The sequence below is a fragment of the Lygodium microphyllum genome, chromosome 22, assembly GCF_053477565.2.
Source record: "Lygodium microphyllum isolate KBCC chromosome 22, Lygodium_microphyllum_v1.1.10, whole genome shotgun sequence".
NCBI classification, from domain to species: domain Eukaryota; kingdom Viridiplantae; phylum Streptophyta; class Polypodiopsida; order Schizaeales; family Lygodiaceae; genus Lygodium; species Lygodium microphyllum.
The window spans coordinates 31,084,993-31,099,072 of NC_141156.1; positions in this window are offsets into that span (position 1 = coordinate 31,084,993).

The window sequence follows — 14,080 nt, forward strand, 5'->3', positions numbered from 1 at the left end:
ACACATTTGCTTTGTTGCATAGGGAACAACACCGAGTATATTCATGCTATTAAACCCTTTAACTTTCCAAACAAACGTGTTCTGTATGTAAAGTGTATCATAAAAATCAGATTTCAACCTATATTCGGCACTCATAAATCCCTCTCTCCCTACAATTTAATATTATACTTGCGGTGGTAGGTGTAGAGAATGTTCTCATGTCATTTTCTTATCTAAAAAGCAATAGATCACACACTATAACATGGAAATGGGGCTAAACTAAGGCTAAACCTCATGCCTTAGACCCACCATACATCCACGAGCATATTTGTAGTTTTTTACAAATTTTGGTGTGTAAAAAATCTATTTTTATTTAAAATCTATTTTTCTTGATTTTTATTAATTTATTAATAAACTACCAATATTTTCTAATTTTTTTATTCAAGCTAATTAGGATTACTGAGATTCGTCATTATCTTTCATTTCAATCCATGAAAACGTGATTTTTCCCACTCGAAAACGATAAAAACTCCTATTTTTTCACTTAAATACTGTATTTTGGACTTTTAATTATTAATAACAATCATATTTAATTATATATTCTGCATATTATCACTTGCGACCCTCAAAGACATGTAAAAAAAGGTTCATGCAAATTTCCACTCCATATGTACGTCATTTGGATCATAAACTGTCGAAATTAAGTAAATTTCCTTCATAAAATGGACATACCACCAAATTGTGTATTTCGGCTCACAGAAATTGAATGCATGGATAGCCATTGGACCCGACATCGATCTCTACATAGTAAGGAACATCAATTCTCAGCATCTTGAAACAATTCGGTGCATGCCAGACAAGCATTCCTCATCCCGTTCTTCTCTTTCTTTTGCCCACATGCATGGCCTCATTCCTCATCTCATTCTTCTCTTTCTTTTGCCCACATGCATGGCCTCATTCCTCATCTCATTCTTCTGTTTCTTTTGCCCACATGCATGGCCTCTCGGAGAGAGAGAGAGAGAGAGAGAGAGAGAGTAATTTTGGCACTTTCTCTTCAAGCAACCATCTTGTGTGTGAGAGTTAGCAAATCAATGCGAGAAATTGAAGGATTATCTTGATATGATCAAATTGGTGGCTTATTTTTCAGCCCCGCAAACTCCTCCTCAAGAAATCATTGTCATTTGACAGGGCGGCCCCTTCTTTTTATCTCCGAAATCCCCCTCCCTTCCCCCCCCCCCCCCCCCCGATACATCAAACTTTGATTTTTTTTGGGGGGATGGGGGGGCGGGGGGGTTGTGGGGTAGGCGTAAGGGTCATACGCTTTCAACTCTCCCCCCCCTCCCCCCCCCCCCCCCCCAAAGTCACTTTCACATTCTCTCCTGGTCTTTTATGCCCAGCTTCCAGTTCCTCCTGCATTCGATACCCAATTTTGCATCCAAAAAATCTTGAGCATCCGTCTTGAAGTCCTAAACTATTGGAAACTTGTGCTGCTTTGACCAAGCTTCCGAAAATTTTATAAAAAACCCACAAATGTTGCAAAGGTCGATATTTTGAAGTAATTTGAATTCCCATCTTCCATAGCCGCTTAAAAGTATCGGATTCACATCTTCCGCTTCCATCGAGCTTCCATTCTATCTTAAATTTGCATCATTTGGCACTTATCTCACATTTTTTCGATGTTTAAATCCTACTCTCACTATATGATGACTCAATTATTGTAGCAAGGCATTAAACCTACTAATGTTCATTTGAAACTACAAGAACGACAACCGACAACCCCTCTAGCAAATCACATGCTCATGATCATCCTCGAGCCTCCAAAATGATGCCCACATATTATTCACCACTAGTAGATTCATTAACCTAGTTGTCTCAAAAATAACTGTTGACAATGTCCTCACTTCACCACCCAGATCAGTCATCAATACTTGATGAAGAACACTATGGATGTGCTTTGTCTCACACACAACACCATGTAAACCTTTAGTCTGTTTGTGCAACTCCACCACGTACACGAAAAATGCATGATCCACACATGCACGTAGACTTCTCTACATTTCCATCAACTTATTTATTTGTGTCTCAAGGTTTTTAAAGTCCACAGAACTTAGAGTGCTCCTCATGTTTCTTCGAATCTTTGCCGTTCTTGCACACTAGCAACTTGTGTTCCTTGTCTCCTTGCCACCTCTTTCATCTTTTGCACATTACTCTAGTAGTGCCCATGTTTTGGCTACAAAAAATCATACAAATAGTTATCTCCAAAAATATACACAGCACCTTCATGCAAGCACAATCAAAACAACTATCTTCCATACCCATGCGAATGGCCCCAAGCTGGCAAGTGTCGAAGAGACGATATTGTGACCATTTTGTTTAACTCTTTTGAATCCATTGTATTCAATGGAGTTGAAAGCACCATGTGTGGAATATCTCCCATGGCTCAAATTTGTTCCATGACCACACCAAACCTCCAAGAAAACGTAAGAGTCACACAACAAACAAAAAGCTATTCAAGACATAAGCGGCAGATACACTCGCAAATAAATGCATGAACAGATACAACCATGTAGGAGGAGTGCCATGCACACACGGTGCTCATCAAAGGCTAGCCAAGCATTGTCCAAAGGCCTTGCTAATGGATGTCCCTCCATCTATATATGTACAAATATATATTATTAAGGAATAAGAATATGCCCTAGATGAGAAGGTGTTAAAGTCTTGGAACTACTATTTTATGTATCTAAACCAAGTAATAGGATCACCTTAGTCAAATTGTATCCACCATGTTTGATTTAATGAAACTGTTTATTGCTACATAAGCTTCAAGGTACATTAGTTAAAAGGAACAATGGAGCATCAATACACACAAAAGAACTTTGAGGTCAGGTCACAACATCATCAATCAAGAGCGAGACAGAGGGAAGAATGCACTATCAAAATGGTGAAAAAATAGTATTATAATCCCCATGAGTTAGATAATATACTTCAAAATGGAGATTTTCACCAAAAACTCGTTTCATATGTCGTGCAGAGATTGCATATATCACGCAAACTATGGTGATGAGCTTGCGTGGCAATTCATCTATATTAACATTAATGAAAATCTATTAAGATAAACTTTCAAAGAAGGAAGCTACACATCAAGAGCAATGTTCTCCAATGCAACCAAGCTCTCATTCTTGTGGGCAATTAACTCACACACTCCATCCTCTATATGACCCAGCACACGTGGCCACCAAATTTTAGCTTCTCTTCCTTGATCATCCGAAGACCCAGCACATGCGGGCACCAAATTTTTTGGATGCATTCATAAATGTCATCTATATAACATAATCCCCTTATCTCTTCTAACTCCCCTTGTATTGTTACTCCATTAGCAAGGTTCCCTTCATATTTCTCTTCCAATATTCTCTCAATCCTCTATAAAGAGTCACCAATATTCTTACCAAGAGAAATTGAAGCTTTTTTATGCTTAACTAATTATCCTCAAGGAACCACCAAAACTATCATGCCCTCCAATATGCTTGACTGCACAATGAATCACCTTCTTTCTTGTGACCTCTTTCATTTTGCATACAACTTTTTTTAGACACATTATTGTTTGCTACAGAAGCCTCCATGCTGGACAAAAAGCATGTGTTAACCTTGAGAGATATATAGCCCATTCTCTCATTCTCTCTATCTAACTAAATAACTGACTTACTAACCAATATAGTCAACCTTCTCTCCCTCTGTCTTTCTCTCTCTCTCTCTTTCTCTCTCCCTAATTAACTAACCTACTTCTCTCTCATCTCTCTCTCTCTCTCTCTCTCTCTCTCTCTCTCTCTCTCTCCAACTAACCAACCCATAAAATTCGTGAGAGAGAGGGAGAAGAAGAAGAGAGATAAGCAAAATAAGAAGAAAGAGAGAGAGAAGAGGAAGAAGAGAGAGAAGAAGGAGAATAAGAAGAGAGAGAGACACAAAAGAGAAAGAAGAGAGAGATGGAGAAGAAAAAGGAGAGAGAGAGAGAGAAAAGAAGTAGAAGAGGGGGAGAGAGAGAGAGAGAGAGAGGATAACAAGAGAGGGAGAGAGAAAAAGAAGAGAGAGGCAATGAGAGAGAGAATAAGAGGGAGAGAAGAAGAAGAGAGAGAGAGGAAGAGGAAGAAGAAAAAGAATAAGGAAGGAGAGAGAGAGAGAGAGAGAGAGAGAGAGAAGAAGAAGAAGAAGAAGAGAGAGGGAGGAGAAAGAGGAGAAGAAGAAGAAGAAGAAGAGGGAGAGAGAGAAGAAAAATAAGAAGAAGAAGAAGAGAGAGAGAGAGGAAGAAGAAGAAAAAGAAAAAGAAGAGAGGGAGAGAGAGAAGAAAAATAAGAAGAAGAAGAAGAGAGAGAGAGGAAGAAGAAGAAGAAAAAGAAAAAGAAGAGAGGGAGAGAGAAGAAGAATAAGAGAGGGGGAGAGAAGAAGAAAGAGAAGAGAGAAAGAGAGAGAAGAGGAAGAAGAATAAGACGAGAGAGAGAAAATGAAGAAGAGGTAGAGAGAGAGAGAGAAGAAGGAGGAGAGAGATAGAGGAAAAAGAAGATAGAGATAGAAGAGATAGAGGAAGAAGAAGATAGAGAGAAGAGAAAGAAGAAGAAGGGGAGAGAGAGAGAGAGAGAGGACGAAGAAGAAGAAAGAGAGAGAGAGAGAGAGAGAGAGAGAGAGAAAGAGAATAAGAAGGAGAGAGCAAGAGGAGATCACCAAACCTCTCTCTCTCTCTCTCTAACTCTCTCTCTCACCAAACCAACAACAAATAAACCTACAAATAGAATAAAACCCGAATAATAGCTGGATGATAGATAGAGAGAGAGATCACCAACCTGGATAATAGTTATGAAAATTTTCCCAAAAGACCAATCCTCACAGCAAAACCCGTCTACTTACAAACACACAACCAAAACACCAAAGATTAACGGATAAACCAATACAAATAAACAATAACAAATCTCACCCTCTCTCCCTCTCCTTCCCTAACTCCTCTCCCTCTCTTTAATAAACCTTACCTACTCTCCCTCTCCCTCCCTCTCTCCCTCTCTCTCTCTCAGCATCCCTCCCTCTCTAAGCTCTCACCACCTCACACATAGACACACACACCCTCACTCTTCCACTAACCTCTTGCCTCCCTCTCCACCTAACACATATTTTCTCTCCCACTTACCTTCTCCTTCTCTCTCTCTCTCTCTCTCTCTCTCTCTCTCTCTCTCTCTCTCTCTCTCTCTCTCTCTCTCTCTCTCTCTCTCTCTCTCTCTCTCTCTCTCTCTCTCTCTCTCTTGTGTAATGTGCTGTTCAACTATGTTTTAGCGGTCCATCGAGAAACGAATTTAAGCCTTGCTTCCTTGCACTCCTATGGAATGTTATGGGGTTTGTCGCCTAGGGTTTTCCGACAAGTCCACCTCGCAATAGAACGTTCGCGGCGGCCGAACCCACTAGGATTGACCTGAAACTTGAGTCCCTAATGGTCAAGGTCCCTTGACAGCATTCTAGCGTTGGGTTTTGGACATCCTACTCTACGCAGAGATACCCAATCCAAAGCAGATCCATACCACACTTGGTTCAAAGAGAATGGAAAATGAGGAATGCACCATTCAACCTCTCTACCCGTGGGACATAGTTCCATTCCGGTCCCCTAAAATGGTATGAATCAAGTTCTAGCTTAACAATACCTAAAGGTCGAACGACGATAAAACCTTGTAAGAAGCCTCTTAGATCCATGGAACCACCCTGCCGTAGGACAGACCCATCAAGGTTTCTCCCACCCGCTTCCCTTGATATCTTTAGCTTTCTAATAGGTCCTACCATAATTATATGTGACATTTAAAATCAACTTCATTAATTAAGCCTTTTAGGGAACATGGTTCGTTCACGTAATTTACAACACTGGCACGAATACGGAGCAAGAAATCCTTTGACAAACAAGTTCAAATAAATTCCTTAACTTATCTCCATGTTAATCTTTGTCTCCTGCCCATACAAGAGAAATTATGTATCCCTTCTGTCTAACAAAAGTACCCGGTCCAAATCACATGGCACCATAATTTCCATCCTTTATCTAGAATAGGATCTTCCAATGCCCTAGACGTTGGGCTCACGACAGTCTATAACTCTGTTCTGGTCTGTCCAGAGCTTTATTGACCCCAAGCGACCTATGAGTTAGACACAACTTCCGTGGTTGGCCTTTTCAACACTTGACCTTCAACCCGTGAATCGAGTAGTGCCCTCTCGAGTTGAAATGCGACGTGACCTTAAAGATGATCCACTTGGACAAAATATTATTTCTTAATTAATCTAATTAAGAACCAAGCATAATCAAGGCAATCAGCCTATTATCATCCTCCAACAAAACATTCATTTATTCCCATGGCAACTTGTCATCACAGACCCCTAACATGCATTTACCATCAAATACAAACACTTGGAATAATAATCTAAATCACATCCCACAATTAGTTTAATGCAAAAGCATTTAGGATGTTATTCGATCATTCAACAAAAACAATGGTATCTTATTCCAAACATTGCAGGAATAGTCATGATAATCTTTCCATCGCGTATTTACTCTCCCCCTTGGGATCAAGAGTGGTTTTACATAAAATTTACTTAACACACCCTTCTTTCGACTAAGGCATATGTTAGGGATTTTAACAATGTACGTATGTAAGTTCTATAGGTCACTTGCATTGTTCGACAACCCAACCCTGAATTGAATTTGTGGGAGTCGTAGTTAACAAATGGATCTTAAGACATCTCAGCTCCAATCCTCGTGATTAATTTCTTGTACTAGTCCCTAGTCAAGCCGTGAAGCAATATGAAATTATTCCCATATATCAAACATGTTTAGGTATAATGTGTAAATACTTGATAAGATAAGTGCTAGATAATCTCAAGTAAATTGGACTCTAACAAGCCTTGCATTGAACTAGAATCTAGGGTTCCTTGTTATTTGGGCCCTTAGGTTAGGTACTTTTGAAGTATCCAAACTTTAAACTAGAACCTTCTATTTCCTGAATCTTAATGTTATATTCTTTTTTCAATTATGCTAGTTGTAAACCTTGACTATGCTTTAACTTAGCACTTGTATGCACAATCTTCTAGTGTCATTCTTTTAGCAGCTATACCATTCATAACCCTTGACTAGTTCCTCCTTGCAATTGCGCTATCAGCAAATATGCAACTAAGTTAGGTTAAAAGGAACAATTGGAATGCCAAATTATAATGATAGGAATAGGTTCGAGCCATTTGCGCATATCGAAGTGATATAGCTTATGACTCACGAATAAGGAAGAAGGCAATTAATACCTGGGTATTCGGAGATGGCTTAACCATACCCAATGTTGCATTCAAATTGACAGTAACACTCGGACCAATGGCTCCACTGTCGGACGCGGGATTTCCATTGGTGCGTGTCATCCTCCGTTTTGGGGCCATACTTCGGCTTGTAAATCTCTTTCTCCCCTTCTCTCATGGGAGAGATGGCATGCATGGCGGCTTCCTTCTACCGTGATGGAAGGGGTTATGCTTGCGGATAGGAGGGTGTAAATACATGTGGTCACCCTCTAAGGAGGGGAAAGGAAGGAGAACCCTCAGAGAGTCTCTCTCTCTCTCTCTCTCTCTCTCTCTCTCTCTCTCCTTCTTCTTCTTCTTCTTTTCTTTTTCTTCTCCTCTCTCTTATTCTCCTCTTGCTCTCCCTCTCTCTTCTTCTCCTCTCTCTCCCCCTCTCTCTCTCCCTCCTCTTCTTCTTCTTCTTATTCTTATTCTTCTTCTTCTTGATCTTCTCTCTCTCTCTTCCTTTCTCTCCCTCACGACGACAACAGGTCGAGGCCTCCTCTTGACGGGGGGGGGGGGGGGGGGGGGGGGGGGGCTCCTCTTGACGGGGGGGAGAGGAGAAGTGAGGTTGCACATGTGGCCTCCCTTCCCTCATTATCCTTAGTCATCTTCTTCGCTTCTCCCATCATCTTCACATTCCCCCGTCATCATCATCTTCACTCATTGTCATCCACGTCCTTCCTCTGCCATGACGAAAACTCCTCTCTAGTCAGCTCCAACTACCCTCCTCGAGGTCATCCTCTTATTCGTCATCTTCCTCTCCCCCCCCCCCCCCCCCCCCCCGGCCACCTGTCAGCGATGGCTGGGGGGTGGGATTTTTAGAATAAATTAAACTAATTTTGTTATAATTGAGGGGAGGCTCTATGCGACCAGGCGGGGACATTACATCCTCTCCCCCTTAGAGAACTCAAGATGTCCTCATCTCGGAAGAATTGGGGAAGACAAGTATTAATGGGGCTTAAGGCTTGTGGGTTAGGACCCATCACGCATTCGTTGCAACACCCTGATTACTCATAATCATATGGTCTTTTAAAACAACCACTTATCGTATTAGATATATCTGAGTTTGGATTACAATAGAAAATTTATTGTAGTTACATCTCATGAATATCTTCTAGGATTTTTCTAGGTATCTGGTATATTCTAGATCACTGGAGCTTGTACAATTTTATTCCTTGTAAGTTCAAGTTCTCTTTAAGTTCTATTGGACAATTGTCATAGTTATATCCAATGTTGTGGCACTCAGAGCATCGATGTTTAGGGTGCTTTGGACATTCCCTTTTGAAATGACCTAACTCCCTGCAATAAAAGCAAGCAGAGCTTTATCACATGCGGTCACAAGATTCATGGCCGTCCTTGGCAGGATTTTCTTCATTAGACCAAATTGGCTTAGGATCCTTTTAACGGATCGAAGTGGTCCTTTATCTCAGAGACTCTGTTTTCAGATTGCCCTTTCCTTAGTTCGGCCATGGACAATCGGCTTTCCTTGTAATATTAAAGAATACTTCCAAGCTTTGACATTCTGGTAAGACCCAATCTATATTAGTTAAGAAGAAACGACTTAAGAGAAATTCATTGCAAGTTATGGCTGTCATTCCTTGGCAGAGTATCTCTAATCATTTGCAAGTTCTAGGCTTAAAATAGATACAACTCATATTACTCAAGTTAACTATAGTTACAAGAGTAAAGTTTATTCCAATACAAGTTGTATTTCATGTTGACAAAATTTCTAGGATTTCTAATCATCCTGAAGAGGTGTTGTAGGTTCTAGGTCTTCATCTTCTTCTGATTCCTCTATATGTCCGAAGATTGCACTGGTGTAGCTTCATTTCCTTGGAGGCTCAATGTCTTTGAGGCTTAGGTCAGGGCAGTCTGCTTGGACGTATTCTAGCTCATTGCAATGGAAGCATTGATGATAAGGACATCTTTTACGAATGTGCCCTATCTCTCCCCATGTATGGCATCTCTTGCCCTGATCTCGGGAATCCTCTTTATCACAATTATCCAAATTAAGTTATTGGACGATTGGCTTTGCTCGAAGTAACGCATCTCACAAGTCTGTTGGACGCATTGCTTCTAGACAATGGTTTAGAGGAGTGTTCAGGCCATGGTAAAAGTTGGATACTTGCTGCGCAATATCCATAGGTGGCACATATTATAATACAGTTACAAACTTTTGAGTAGTAAGCTTCCAAGGTTAATTCCAGCTTTTTGAGCTTGAAGAATTCATTCATTCTCAAAGTCTGGTAGGTAGGTGGAAGGTATCGTCTGCATACAGTATCTTTCAACTGAGCCCAAGTGACAGCGGCTCCAGAAACACCTCAGTCTTTACACCATTGCTTCCATCATATCCGAGCCTGGCCTACTAACTTAAGTTTGGCTATAATTGCTTGATTGGAAGCAGCAGTTGTTGCCGAAGCAAATAAATAATTATCCACTGAATCAATCCATATCTCCGCTTCTACGGTGACATCTATCCCTTCTCCATCAAACTCAAGTGCCTTAATTTGCTTGAGAATAAATTTCTTCTCTTGCATGTCAGCATTCGTGGGTGCAAAAGGTGCTTAACAACCAAGCCATACCACTTAGGTTATTTTGTCTATGATATGTTTACAAACCATACAACACTAGGAAGTTTTGCTTTGATACCAACTGTAACGTGCCCGCCTATTGGCTATCCAAGCATGTTTTAGCAGTCCATCGAGAAACGAATCTAAGCATCATTGCCCGACACTCCCATGGAATGTTACGGGGTTTGTTACCTAGGGTTTCCGAAGTCCACCTCGCAATAGAATGTTCGCGGTCGATGAACCCACTAGGATCGACCTAAAACTTGAGTCCCTAGTGATCAAGGTCCCTTGACATCATTCTAGCGTCAGGTTTTGGACATCCTACTTTACGCAAAGATACCCAATCCGAAGTAGATCCATACTGCACTTAGTTCAAAGAGAATGAGAAATGAGAGGGATGCACTGCTCAATCTCTCTACCCATGGGACATAGTTCCACTCCGGTCCCCTAAAACGGCATAAATCGGATTCTAACTTAACAATATCTAAAGGTCGAATGGTGATAAAACCTTATGAGAAGCCTCCCAAATCTCTGGGCCCACCTTGTCGTAGAACAAACCCATCGAGGTTCTGCCCACCCGCTTCCCTTGATAGCTTTAGTTTTCTAATTAGGTCCTACCACAATTATGTGTGACATTTAAAATTAGCTTCATTAATTAAGCCTTTTAGGGAACATGGTTCGTTTGCGTAATTTACAACACAGGCACGAATACGGAGCAAGCAATCCTTTGACAAACAAGTTCAAACAAATTCTTTAACTTATCTTTACGTTAATCTTTGTCTCCTTCCCATACAGGAGAAATTATGTATCCCTTCTGTCTAACAGAAGTACTTGGTCCAAATCACATGGCACCATAATTTCCATCCTTTAACTAGAATAGGATCTTCCAATGCCTTAGTCGTTGGGCTCACGGTAGTCTACAACTCCGTTCTAGTTCGTCCAGAACTCTATTGATCCCAAGCGACCTATGAGTGAGACACAACTTCCGTGGTTGGTCTTTTCACCACTTGACCTTCGGCCTGTGAATCAGGTAGTGCCCTCTCGGGTTGAAACGTGGCGTGACCTTGGAGATGATCAGCTCACAAAAAATATCCTTCCTTAATTAATCCAATTAAGAACCAAGCACAATCAAGGCAATCAGCCTATTATTATCCTCCAACAAAACATTCATTTATTCCCATGGCAACTTGTCATCACATACCCCTACCATGCATTTATTATCAAATACAAACACTTGGAATAATAATCCAAATCACATCCCATAATCAATTTAATGCAAAAGCATTTAGGACGTTATTCGATCATTCAACAAAAACAATGGTATCCTATTCCAAACATTGCAAGAATAGTCATGATAACCTTTGCATCGCGTATTTACTCTCCCCCTTGGGATAAAGAGCGGTTTTACATAAAATTTACTTAACACACCCTTCTTTTGGCTAAGGCATATGTTAGGGGTTTTAACAATGTACGCGATGTAAGTTCTATAGGTCACTTGCATTGTTCGATAACCCAACCTTGAATTGGATTTGTGAGAGTCATAGTTAACAAATGGATCTTAAGACATCTTAGTTTCAATCCCTCGTGATTAATTTCTTGTACTAGTCCCTAGTTAAGCCATGAAGCAATAGGAAATGATTCCCATATATCAAACATGTTTAGGCATAATGTGTAAATACTTGATAAGATAAGTGCTAGATAATCTCAGGTAAAGTGGACTCTAACAGGCCTTGCATTGAACTAGAATCTAGGGTTCCTTGTTATTTGGGCCCTTAGGTTAGGTACTTTTGAAGTGATATTGCCTATGACTCACGAATAGGGAAGAAGGAAATTAATACCTGGGTATTTGGAGATGGCTTAACCATATCCAACGTTGCATTCGAATTGACAGTATCACCCGGACCAATGGCTCCACTGCCAGACGCGAGATTTCCATTGGTGCGTGTCATCCTCCGTTTTGGGGCTATACTTCGGCTTGTAAATCTCTCTCTCCCTTGCTCTCATTGGAGAGATGGCATGCGGGGCGACTTCCTTCTACCGCGATGGGAGGGGTTAGGCTTGCGGATAGGAGGGGGTAAACACGTGTGGTCACCCTCTAAGGAGGGGAAAGAAAGGAGAACCCTCAGAGACTTTCTCTCTCTCTCTCCCTCTCTCTCTCTCTCTCTCTCTCTCCTTCTTCTTCTTCTCCTCTCTCTCTCCCTCTCTCTCCCCCTCTTCTTCTTCTTCTCCTCTCTCTCTCTCCCTCTCTCTCCCCCTCTTCTTCTTCTTATTCTTCTCTCTCTCTCCCTTTCTGTCCCTCACGGCAACAACAGATCAAGGCCTCCTTTAAGGCTTTTTTTCTTTTCTTGACGATGGGGGGTTTTATAAGGTGTTTGGGGGGGGCAAAGGGGGGGGAGGAGAGAGAAGTGAGGTGGCACACGTGGCCTCCCTCCCCTCATTATCATCAGTCATCGTCTTCTCTTCTCCCGTTGTTGTCACCTTCCCCCGTCATCATCATCTTCACTCATCGTCGTCCACGTCCTTCCTCTGCCACGACAACAACTCCTCTCCATTTCCAGTCAGCTCCGACTGCCCTCCCCGACGTCATCCTCTTCTTCGTCGTCTTCCTCTTTCAATCTCCCCCCCCCCCAACCACCACCACCACCTGTTGGCGACGGTTGGGGGTGGGATTTAAAAAAAAATTAATCTACTTTTGTTATAATTGGGGGGGGGGGGGGACTCTATGTGGCCAGGCAGGGACATTAGGCCCTCTCTCACCAACCTCCCCCTCTCTCTCCACCTCACACACACACACTCTCTCTCTCTCTCACTAACCCCTCTCCCTCTCTCTCCAACCTTTCACCACCCCCTCTCTCTCATACACTCCCTCTCTCCCAGTCTCTCTCTCTCACACACACACACTCCCTCCCTCTCTTTCCACCCCTCTCTCTCTCTCCCTCTTTCACGCGCATGCACGCACACACACACTCTCTCTCAGTGCTACATGGTTCTCTTGGATGATAGGTCAGCACAATTGTGGTGGCCCGACAATGGCACAATGATGGTGACCCGGCACAATGGCGATGGCTTGGCCCATAGGCAGCCAGAGAGAGAGAGAGAGAGAGAGAGAGAGAGAGAGAGAGAGAGAGAGAGAGAGAGAGAGAGAGAGAGAGAGTCATGTGTTGGTGCTCCCTTGCTATTGTTGCTGCTCTTGTGCTCCCCTGTTGACACCAATATTCTCACCAAGAGAAATTGAAGCTTTTTGATGTTGAGACAATGTCCTTACTTGCTTTTCAATTCCATCCAATCCTCAAGAAACCACCAGAACTATCATGCCCTCCGATATGCTTGAGCGCACAATGAATTGTCTTCTTCCTTGTGACCTCTTTCATTTTGCGTACAACATTTTCTACACACACATTCTCATTTGCTACAAAAGCCTCCATATTGGACAAAAAGCACATGTTAACCTTGAGAGATATATAGACTATACTCTCCTTCTCTCTGTCTAATTAAGTGACTATCTTACTGACCAACTTATCAAGTAAGTAACATAACCAACATAGTCAACCTACCCTCCCTCTCCCTCTCCCTCTCCCTCTCCCTCTCCCTCTCCCTCTCCCTCTCCCTCTCCCTCTCCCACTCTCTCTCTCTCTCTCTCTCTCTCTCTCTCTCTCTCCCTACTTAACTAACCAACCAATGAAGCTAATCTACTTCTCTCTCTCTCTCTCTCACTCTCTACCCAACTCAACAACCCACAAAAATCGTGAGAGAGAGAGAGAGAGAGAGAGAGAGAGAGAGAGAGAGAGAGAGAGAGAGGGGGGGGGAAAAGAAGAAGAGAGAGGAGAGAAGGAGAAGAAGAGAGAGAGAGAGAGGAAGGGGAGAGAGAGAGAGAGAGGAAGAAGAAGAAGAAGAAAAAGAAAAAGAAGAGAGGGAGAGAGAAGAAAAACAAGAGGGGGAGAGAGAGAGAGAGAGAGAGAGAGAGAGAGAGAGAGAGAGAGAGAGGAGAAGAAGGAGAGAGAGAGAGAGAGAGAGAGAAGGAGAAGGAGAGAGATAGAGAGAGGAAGAAGAAGAGAGAGAGAAGAGATGAAGAAGAAGAAGAAGAAAGAGAGAAGAGAGAGAAGAGATGAAGAAGGAGAGAGAGAGAGAGAGAGAGAGAGAGAGAGAGAGAGAGAGAGAGAGAGAGAGAGAGAGAGAGAGAGAGAGAGAGAGAATGA